General features: G+C 41.6%; 1 pseudogene; it reads right to left on the bottom strand.

The window, feature by feature from the left end:
* Window positions 1–8,171: 8,171 nt before the first annotated feature.
* The window catches only part of LOC112255706, a 53,336-nt pseudogene continuing 49,334 nt past the window's right edge, over window positions 8,172–12,173 (bottom strand).

Here is a 12,173-nt window from a genome sequence, read left to right on the forward strand (position 1 = left end):
ACCTGTGCCAGCGAGATGACAAGTCACCACAGGTGTAACACATACTGACAATGAAGTGACACCAATTAGTGTGCCCAACACACTAACGTCAACCTCTAAATTTAAACAGAAAAACCAAGGCTTATAACAAACCCCAAACAGCCAACCTGAAATCCAATGAGAACATCTGTAACCCTGAGTAATAATTTCATAGAAGAATAAACAGAAATATTTGCATATTAATGGTTGTCACTAACAACCATGGATGACGACAAGATAATGATTCCTGGCCCACTTTTGAGGAAATGTCCTTTCAAATTGAGCTTCTTGGAGAATTTAGTTCACAGCAACCTTGTCAATTGATGAGGGACCTGAGGACACTGCATCTGCCACTGTCTTCTAATGGCAGTCGCTGATGCCTCAGTGACCGAAAATGCTCCTTGAGCATATACTGTATACAACAAGGTGGCGGCATGAATCCATAAATAGTCATGAGGCGAAAAATGTGTTAGGCCAAGCATATGACAAACAGCGACAATTCCCATGACCCAACCTATCATGGATATCATGTGGCACCGATATGAGTCCAACATTTATTCTACTGTCAAAATTGACTAGAAAGTATAGAATAATTTTGGTCATAAAGTCAGTCTCATCCAAAACAGAATTTTGTGTGGTCGTGACTACATCACAACGTAAATGTAGGTTGGGTTAGTTTCAATCCTGCCCACAGCTGGCAGTAAACAAGTAATCATCAATTCGGAGTACAGCTGCATGCAACCCAATTGTAATGCCTCTGGTAAGTTTAGGTTGGCTTTGGATATCCCTGAGGCTAGTTAGGGACTGCCGGTAAATTACACAATGTACACGGGACAATATGTTACAATTCCAATAGCTCCAATTTTCAATGACTTAACCTCAAAACCAACTACACATTGTAAAAATGAATTAACAAATATTGAAAGCATTTAATGAGAACCCGAAAGGTGTGCAACATAAAAATAGTCTTATTTACATTGTGTCATTTATTAACTAGCCCCCGAGAAACCAACGTTGGCATAATCGCACACCAACTGGCTGCAGCTAATGGGCTAAATCGTTTTTTGAACTCTTCCCACCTGCGAACACACACAATTCACATTTTACTTCAGTCATGGCTGCTAGCATTTCTTGTTAATGAACCAGATCTAAAACGAGGCCAAATTAGGAAGTTTAGTCACCCTTTAACACCCATGGTCTCTGGGCTGTGGATCAAAAGCATCACGCATTAGAGATTGTGTAATACTGTACTCTTTCTAATGTAATTTCCCTGTGCTTGGAATTGTAATGGTTCTCAAATATGTACATTAGCGATAGTTGAACTATAACACACTCAGAATATACACACTGATCTCTTATTGATGTCACTTAAATCCACTTCATCTACACAGAAGGGGGAGGAGACCGGTTAAAGAAGGATGTTTAAGTCTTGAGACATGGATTGTGTATGTGGGCCTTTGAATGGGGTATGGTAGTAAGTTTGTGTCACTAACTGCAACTAACTGCAACGCTGCTGGGTTTTTCACGCTCAACATTTTCCCGTGTATATGAAGAATGACCCATGCCCCAATTAATTGAGGCTGGTCCGAGGCCAAAAGGGGGGTGCAACTCAATATTAGGACAGTGTTCTTAATGTTTTGTACACTCAGTGTACATATGCCTAAGATAGGATAATTATAATATCTTATAATTATAATATCATTTGTTCACAGTAAAATAGTGCTTGAGATGATTGTAACGGCCTTATCTAGAAGAGCCCTGAGACTATTTCAGGGAGTTGAGGGGGCGTAAATGGCTGAGGTTGGAGATGGTTAACACGGTTTATTAATAACATGTTTTAACAACACTTCCAGGTTTCTAGATGGTTCTTCTCTTCAATTTTTCTTCTGTCTCTCTCGTTCTGTGTGACTCCAGTAATATTTTCCAATATGATTTGTGTTCTCTTTCCTTCTTGCACGCTGTCACACTTCCTCTCTAACTTGCTCTCTCTCACAGACACCCAAACACTCTTTCCTTCAAACTCCATTCATCCTTCCCTTTCTTCACTCTCAGGTCTGAGCAGAACTAACTGGTTCACTCATGGTAACTGAGCCAGGAGTCATGGACACCTTGGCAATTGCTTCAGTCAGCTCAGCTCAAGCCCGGTCCCATTCTGTGACAGGAAGTCATAGTGGCCACAGTTCCTTGAGTCTTGCAATGAACATAATCTAGACACCTTAATTTGATCTGCATCTAATTAACAAGTAAACCTTGCTCAAATTCAGACTAAGGTACAGTAATTGGTGAGTTAACCTTTTTGAATACAGCAATTGAGGTTGTTAAATCCAAAGAGAGCACTTTCGGAAAGTATTCAGACCCCTTGACTTTTTCCATATTGTTATGTTACAGCCTTATTCTTAAATGGATTAAATAAAAACAAATCCTCAATCTACACACAATACCCCATAATGACAAAGCAAAAACAGGTTTAGACATTTTTGCAAATGTGTTAAAAATACAAAACAGAAATACCTTAATTGCATAAACTACTGTTAAAAAGTTTGGGGTCACTTAGAAATGTCCTTGTTTTTGAAAGAAAAGCTCATTTTTCGTCCATTAAAATAACATCAAATTGATCAGAAATATAGTGTAGACATTAATAATGTTGTAAATAACAATTTGTACAGAGGCCCATTATCAGCAACCATCACTCCTGTGCTCCAATTGGCACCTGTTAGATAATCTAAGTGTATCATTTTAAAAGGCTAATTGATCATTAGAAAACCCTTTTGCAATTATGTTAGCACAGCTGAAAACTGTTGTTCTGATTAAAGAAGCAATAACATTTGCCTTATTTTGTGGGTTCGATTACAGACTCAAAATGGTGAGAAACAAAGACCTTTCTTCTGAAACTCGTCAGTCTATTCTTGTTCTGAGAAATGAAGGCTATTCCATGCAAGAAATTGCCAAGAAACTGAAGATCTTGTACAACGCTCTGTACTACTCCCTTCACAGAACAGCGCAAACTGGCTCAAACCAGAATAGAAAGAGGAGTGGGAGGCCCCGGTGCACAACTGAGCATGAGGACAAGTACATTAGAGTGTCTAGTTTGAGAAACAGACACCCCACAAGTCCTCAACTGGCAGATTCATGAAATAGTACCCGCAAAACACCAGTCTCAACATCAACAGAAAAGAGGAGACTCTGGGATGCTGGCCTGATGAAACCAAGATTGAACTCTTTTGCCTGAATGCCAAGCGTAACGTCTGGAGGAAACCTGGCACTGTCCCTACGGTGAAGGATGGTGGTGGCAGAATCATGCTGTGGGGATGTTTTTCAAAATGTATTTGCCACATGTGCCAAATACAACAAGTCTAGACTTTACCTTGAAATGCTTAATTACAAGCCCTTAACCAACAGTGCATTTCAGGAAGAAAATATTTACCAAGTAGACTAAAATAAAAAAGTAATAATAAAAAGTAACACAATAAGAATAACGAGGCTATATACAGGGGGCACCGGTACCGAGTTAGTGTGCAGGGTTACGGGCTAGTTGAGGTAAATTGTACATGTAGGTGGGGGCAAAGTGACTATGCATAGGTAACAAACAAACAGTGAGTAGCAGCAGTGTACAAGAAGGGGGCTTCTCAATGTAAATTGTCCGGTGGCGATTTTTATGAATTGTTCAGCAGGCTTGGTGGTAGAAGCTGTTGAAGAGCCTCTCGGTCCTAGACTTGTTGCTCTGGTACCGCTTGCCGTGCGGTAGCAGAGAAAACAGTCTATAACTTGGATGACTGGAGCCTCTGACAATTTTATGGGCTTTCCTCTGACACCACCTATTATATAGGTCCTGGATGGCAGGAAGCTTGGCCCCAGTAATGTCCTGGGCCGTACGCACTACCCTCTGTAGCGCCTTACTGTCAGATGCCGAGCAGTTACCATGCCAGGCGGTGATGCACCCGGTCACGATGCTCTTGATGGTGCAGCTGTAGAACCTTTTGGGGATCTGGGGATCCATGCCTCTCCAAACTCTCGACGCACACGACTACAGCCCCGTCAATGTTAATGGGGGCCCCGTCAATGTTAATGTGGCCAACCTTTTCCTGTAGTCCACGATCAGCTCCTTTGTCTTGCTCACATTGAGGGAGAGGTTGTTGTCCTGGCACCACACTGCAAGTTCTCTGACCTCCTCCCTATAGGCCGTCTCATCGTTGTCGATGATCAGGCCTACCACTGTTGTCTCGTCAGCAAACAATGATGGTGTTGGAGTCGTGTTTGTCCACGCAGTTGTGGGTGAAAAGGTAATACAGGAGGGGATTGAGTACACACCCTTGCCTACTCTTACCACCTGGGGGCGGCCTGTCAGGAAGTCCAGGATCCAGTTGCAGAGGGGTGTGTTTAGTCCCAGTGTCCTTGGCTTAGTGATGAGCTTCGTGGACACTATGGTGTTGAATGCTGAGCTGTCAATGAACATCATTCTCACATAGCTGTTCCTTTTGTCCAGGTGAGAAAGGGCAGTGTGGAGTGCGATTGAGTGCGTCATCTGTGGATCTGTTGGGGCGATAGGCGCTATGCGAATTGGAGTGGGTCTAGAGTGTCTGGGAGGATGCTGTTGATGTGAGCCATGACCAGCCTTTCAAAGCACTTCATGGCTACCGACGTGAGTGCCACTGGGCGGTAATAATTTAGGCAGGTTACCTTCGCTTCCTTGGGCACAGGGACTATGGTGGTCTGCTTGAAACATGTAGTTATTACAGACTCGGTCAGGGAGAGTTTGAAAATGTCTAAACTGACACTTGACAGTTGGTCCACGCATGCTTTGAGTACACGTCCTGGTAATCTGTCTGGCCCAGCGGCTTTGTGAATGTTGACCTGTTTAAAGGTTTAGTTCACAGCGGCTACCGAGAGCGTTATCACACAGTCATCTAGAACAGCTGGTGCACTCATGCATGCTTCAAAGTTGCTTGCCTCGAAGCGAGCATAAAAGGCCTTTAGCTCATCTGGTAGGCTCGTGTCACTGGGCAGCTCGCATCTGGGTTTACCTTTGTATTCCGTAATAGATTTCAAGCCCTGCCACATCCGTCAAGTGTCAGAGCTGGTGTAGTAGGATTCAATCTTAATCCTGTATTGACGCTTTGCTTGTTTGATGGTTCATCTGAGGGCATAGTGGGATTTCTTATAAGCATCCGGATTAGTCTCCTGCTCCTTGAAAGCGGCAGCTCTAGCCTTTAGCTCGTCATCGATGCACTTATTGATGAAGCCGATGACTGAGGTGGTGTATTCCTCAATTCCATTGGATGAAAAAATGTTTAATAAAAAAATAGCTTTGTAAATATGGGGTATTGTGTGTAGATTGATGAGAAGACATTTTTTTTAATCCATTATAGAATAAGGCTATAACGTAACCATATGTTGAAAAAAAGTATTGGGATCTGAATACTTTCCAAATGCACTGTGCATCAATCATTAGTATTATCTGTGGTTTAATCTCTATCATTTCAGAGGATGAGCTACAGAAAAAAATGTAATAATAATTTCAGAGTTGAAGATGATCTAATGCCTCAAAATTACCACCTATTTTTATTTACCTTGATTTAAATAGGCAAGTCAGTTAAGCACAAATTCTTATTTAGAATGACGGCCTACCCCAGCCAAACACTCCCTTAACCCGGACGAGATGCAGTGCCTTAGACCGCTGCGCCTCTCGGGAGCTCCAGGAAAGCTTAAGCACAATTAACCCTACGTTCCATAACCTGGAATCTATAGAGTGAAGTGGAAGGAATAATTGAACATAGTGTACAGTACATTTAAGAGACAACTCAGCAATCACTCCTGTTTGAGCTAATCAGCTATAACTATCATCCTGGTTCCTCACAATTAACTTTGTACCATCTTGTGAACCTGACACTCATAGGGTTATGTGGGGGTGGTAATTGACCACATGTCAATTCTAAGATAAGATCCAGTGTGGGAATAGCTCCTATTTTAGCTCATCAGCTCCAACTGTCACTCAGGTCTGCTGGTTACCTGTGTGTCCCATGGGGTGGGGGGGTTGTCCCTCTGTGAAAGGTCAGGTTGGATTAGAAGACAGTCTGTGACTTATAGGATACAGAGCTGTGTTAGTGGCATGGAGGCTGAAGGTGGGTGGGGTTGGTGCAGATACAGAGATGTGTTAGCAGAAGGGGGTGGAGGAGGGTGGGGGTGGTGCAGATACAGAGATGTGTTAGCGGCATGGAGGCTGAAGGTAGGTGGGGGTGGTGCAGATACAGAGACCTGTTAGCAGCAGGAGGGTGGAGGAGGGTGGGGGTGGTGCAGAGACAGATGTGTTAGCAGCAGGGGTGGAGGAGGGTGGGGGTGGTGCATATACAGAGATGTGTTAGCAGCAGGTGGGTGGAGGAGGGTGGGGGTGGTGCAGATACAGAGATGTGTTAGCGGCATGGAGGCTGAAGGTGGGTGGGTGTGGTGCAGATACAGAGATGTGTTAGCAGCAGGGGGTGGAGGAGGATGGGGTGGTGCAGAAACAGAGACGTGTTAGTGGCATGGAGGCTGAAGGTGGCTGGGGTTGGTGCAGATACAGAGATGTGTTAGCGGCATGGAGGCTGAAGGTGGGTGGGAGTAGTGCAGATACAGAGATGTGTTAGCAGCAGGGGGTGGAGGAGGGTGGGGGTGATGCAGATACAGAGATGTGTTAGCAGCAGGGGGGGTGGAGGAGGGTGGGGGGCGGTGGAGACTCAAGAGTTATCACGGTTACGTCAGTGATGAAAGAGGATGTGAAATGGAGACGAGCCATGAGTACTGTAGCATAAATACTTTCCTTCATCTCAAATGCCATTGACTACAATAACATTGTTTTTAAGAATAGTGATAAACGAGGCAAGTTCTTGTCTCATAATGCTGTTTCTATGGGAACAAGGCATCTGACTGACCCAACATAACCTAGATTGCATGTTGATTTGTAGTGAAGGAATAAGACAAAAGGATCATACACAAAAGGTGATCAAAATGGCTATTTAATCAACTGGCTTCTGGTTTATTTGTTGGTGTGGTATTTGACTACATATTTCCCCAGAATCACTTGTTTATTTTCTGTTCCAAGGGAACCTTTAGACTCTAGATCCATGTGAGTGAATGAATCTCCTCCAACCATTTGAATTAGAGGCAGCAATAGAAATATTCTCTAGCGGGCACGGCAGAGGTCAATCTTATTCTCTGAGACATTCAAAATAAGGTTAAAAACCTTGGGAGGATATTCCATGGGAACCAGTTGATTTTAACGACAAACCGATAGATTTTCAACACATTTCGATAACCAACACATTTCGGCCCTAAAAACCGTGCATCTCCAGAGTAGTATAAGTATACCTTTTAACGAGGAGATTATTTGAGCTCATTTTTAACTCACCTGCTGTTATTGTTTTGTCTAGACTTTATCGTCAGGCACGTGTCCTCATTCCAGTAACATCAGTCAGCGAGATTGGTTGCCTTCAGTGACCACTGAAATGTTCCCTCCATTATGTCTGTTACCATGACAGCAACAGGAAAGTCGTCATGATGGTACTTATTTGCTTGGTAAATAAGCATATAATCAAAACATGTTTTTTTAAACTTTATTTAACCAGGCAAGTCAGTTAAGAACAAATTCTTATTTTCAATGACGGCCTAGGAACAGTGGGTTAACTGCCTGTTCAGGGGCAGAACGACAGATTTGTACCTTGTCAGCTCGGGGGTTTGAACTTGCAACCTTCTGGTTACTAGTCCAGCACTCTAACCACTAGGCTAATCCAACCCCAAGAAATATATCCACTGAAATGACTCATTTTCTTCTATCCTTTCCATCCTCAACAAACCAGATCTGCTTCTGCTCCTTCTGCTTCCTTTATATGGCTTGTCATTTGTCATGACACGAGGTCGGTATGTATCTTGGTTCATTCAGTCGGAGACAGATTTTATATTGAGGAGTCTCGCAATGATACTCTGAGGTCAATATCCAAACACATTCCCAATGCATAATTAATGGCTTGTTGGTGGATTAGGAGAGGGGCAAGACTCTAACGGGGAGAAACAGCTGTGTGGCGTTCTTAATGTGCAGGTTGCATGTTGGTAAAATATGGGTCGGCCCATGGAGGGAGGAGAAAGAAGGATAGATATTCCCCAATTATCAATCTTACTGGGAATGATTTTTCACAAATGTGACTGTTTTTATGAGTAGAAGTTAATCTTTTTATACCATGTGAATACTTTAGTGGGATGGGGGTTATGTTTCAGGTATCTGACAAAATCCTTGAGTTTATTTTAATGAAGAATGGGTATACGGTCTTCCAAAATGAGATCAATCTTACTTTCTTTAGTTATTGTAGTAAATCTGTGATAAATGTGTTTAGGGACAGACAGATTTAGACTACTACAAATATCACAAATACATAAATGTGTGATTCATATCAACATGTATTGGTTAGTTTGTAAATTGCACATTTGTAAATAATATATATATATATGGTCAGTTTGTTAACCCATTTACACATGATATGTAGTCATGTGAGAGATGGTCAAAAGTTACAATTATCGTCGTGGCAATGTCGTATAACCATCTGAACAAGGATAAGGTGTTTCATATATCAACAGGAGTACTGGAGAAAAAAAAAGTCATATTAATAAACATTGATAGATCTAATATACTATATTCATATAAGCAATTTTTTACATGCAATTGTAAACTTTTTGCCAATGCCATCTTATCAAACTTGCAAGCAAGTTAGCACCAAATTAGCACCAAAAAGCAGAGGACCTGGCTATTTACACTAATATTTTCAATAAATAATTAATTAGATCTATTTTAATTTATACTTAAAACATTTTTTTTAAACGTAATTCTTGATCAATTTTTCATTGATTATTCTTTTCGTAATTCTATCTATTGTCAAATCATTTGTATATTATTCATCTCATGAAATACACCTGTGATGCTTTTCTTCTTTTCCTAAGTGCCAATCATGAATTAATGGACGATGTGATTTTTTTCTAGTGCCAATAATGATAGTTAATAATATATAGATTCATATAAATACATAAACAACTTGAATTAAGGAAGAATGGATCAAAATACGAGATCACAGGGCAAAGATGGAAATTAGTAGAAAATGTGGTCTACAAGCACAGCTGGCTGTGCCCAAAATCCTTAAATTCCTTCCATGATCACAAGTACACGGACCAATAGGTGATGTTGAAAAAGAGGAAGGAGAAGGGGAAGAGGGCTCGGGCGTAGAGGTCGAGGGGGTGACGGGTTTGGGCGGTGGCGGTTTCTTGGCCTTGGCCTGGCTTTTCCTAAGGCCGTGAGGCAAGGTGATAGGCTTCCCATAGCAGTCGAAGTTGGAGAGGTCAAAGTCCTGCGGCAGTGAGCCAACAATGCTGAAGTCATTGGTGCGCAGGTCCGACTTGGAGGTGCAAACCTTTTTGCACCGTGTCTCTCCCACCTGGAAAAGGGAAAAGTGGATAGAGTAACAGCTGCACAATCATTGGAGGAGCAGAGGGTCAGCCAAAGAGCAGTGCCCCTTAACCCCTTAACTGCTTAAGTGCTGTGCTCAAGTGCACAATGGCAGTGGGTGGTGAGGTGGTGATGGGAATAATTGAAAACATTGCATTAGTCCCACTACTCCAAACACTCCTGTCCAGTCACTCTCCAGCTCTCTGAATTTCTCTCAGTTAACGGCAACATACATCTCGGCAGGCAATGCAACAGGAGTCAGCTAGAGCTCCAATCACATCCCATTTCCTCCTCCCTTGCCACAGATGGCAGCTTACTGCCAACTCTGAGCCATTGCGGCCAGAGCCAGAGAGACGTCGACAGTAGTGTTAAGCCAACCTGAGAGGAGCCTGACTCAACGTGGGGAGAAAAAAAATCAACAAATGCCCTGCTCTGTTTCTGTCATACCCAGCGACTCACAGTCTCACATTTAAGGAGCCGGGGAAGCGCGGGAGGAACGCAAATGGGTGCCACAGATCACCTGGCCCTTATTACCAGGGGAAAGAGGAGACAATGGAAGAATTGAGGACTTGCCTGACTCGACTTTGGAAAGGAATGGTGATGATGCTTGCCATACCCATTGTACATCTCAAAGCCTGTCCTCCAAGCACCTCCAATTGAATCAGGCCTTCATTCGTGTGCCATTCTGACATGAGCTGATTTATGACTGCGGTGCTTTGCCAACCCTGTCAGGACTCTTTGGTGTGGTTTCGGTCAGATCTGTTCAGTTTTTTCCTATGGTTCTAGGGTGGTTGTAGGGTAGGATGGAGACATATGGAGATGATCACTCGTGCACGTCCATATATATACTGTACATATATCTATATATGTGTATAATAGAGGTCAACCGATTAAATCGGCATTGCCGATTACTTAGGGCCAATTTCAAGTTTTCATAACAATTGGTAATCGCCATTTTTGGATGCCGAGTATGGCCGATTACATTGCACTCCAGGAGGAGACTGCGTGGCAGGCTGACCACCTGTTACGCGAGTGCAGCAAGGAGCCAATGTAAGTTGCTAGCGAGCATTAAACTTATCTTATAGAAAACAATCAATCAATCTTAAATTAATCACTAGTTAACAACACATGGTTGGTGATATTACTAGTTTAACTAGTTTGTCCTGCGTTGCAAATAATCAATGTGGTGCTTGTTAATTTATAATCGAATCACAGCCTACTTCGCCAAACAGGTGATGATTTAACTAGCGCATTCGTGAAAAAAGCACTGTGATTGCACCAATGTACTTAACCATGAACATCAATGCCTTTCTTAACATCAATACGCAAGTATATATTTTTTTACCTGCATATTTAGTTTAAAGAAATTAATGTTGGCAGGCAATATTAACTAGGGAAATTGTGTCACTTCTCTTGTGTTCTGTGCAAACAGAGTCAGGGGATATGCAGCAGTTTGGGCCGCCTGGCTCGTTGCGAACTCTATGAAGACCATTTCTTCCTAACAAAGACCGTAATTAATTTGCCCGAATTTTACATAATTATGACAGAACATTGAAGGTTATGCAATGTAACAGCATTATTTAGACTTATGGATGCCTCCAGCTCAATAAAATACAGAACGGTTCCGTATTTCACTGAAAGAATAAACGTTTTGTTTTCAAAATGATAGGTTATTAATATGGTCAAATCTGGAAACTAAGGCTCGTATTTCGTGTGTTTGTTATATTATTAAGTCTATGATTTGATATTTGATAGAGTAGTCTTACTGAGCGGTGATAGGCAGCAGCAGGCTCGTAAGCATTCATTCAAACAGCACTTTTCTGCGTTTGCCAACATCCAATAGTCAAAGGTATATGAAACACAAATGGTATAGAGAGAAATAGTCCTATAACTCCTATAATAACTACAACCTAAAACTTCTAACTGGGAATATTGAAGACTCATGTTAAAAGGAACCACCAGCTTTCATATGTTCTCATGTTCTGAGCAAGGAACTTAAACGTTAGCTTTTAGACATACATATTTTACATATTGCACTTTTACTTTCTTCTCCAACACGGTGTTTTTGCATTATTTAAACCGAATTGAACATGTTTCATTATTTATTTGAGACTAAATTGATTTATATTAAGTTCAAATAGTATTTTTGTAATTGTCTTTATTACAGATATATATATATATATATATATATAAAAAAAAATTGTCGATTTTTTTTTTTCGGTCCTCCAATAGTCGATATCGGCGTTGAAAAAAAATCATAATCGGTCGACCTCTAATGTGTAAATCTCGACATATACAAAGGGTGCAAAATTTTGACAGTGTAGTGGTGTTGTGCAGTGGTGTTGTTGTCAAACCACGGTATTACTTTCATGCTAACTGGCAGTTTCTTTCAGGAAGAGATGAGAATGCAACAGATACACAATTACCTCATGCATGGCAGAATGTCCCTAATGTTGATGTTTTGGAGCTGTAATCTGGATTTTCTATTTTTTTCTTTGGTGAATCAACATGCTGTTATGTTACAACAGAATCAGTGGGAAGTAACTTCTGAAAACACACATTTCAATCTTTCTCATCGGCTACAGGGGAAATTAGATACTAATCATACAGTTGCTACTTTTTCACTCAACCATTAAGCTCATTAATTGGCGTTAATTCGATTTGCGTTTGATTGGAACATATTCCACTAGAGTCA

The sequence above is a fragment of the Oncorhynchus tshawytscha genome, linkage group LG08 (assembly GCF_018296145.1).
Source record: "Oncorhynchus tshawytscha isolate Ot180627B linkage group LG08, Otsh_v2.0, whole genome shotgun sequence".
Taxonomy (NCBI): Eukaryota; Metazoa; Chordata; class Actinopteri; order Salmoniformes; family Salmonidae; genus Oncorhynchus; species Oncorhynchus tshawytscha.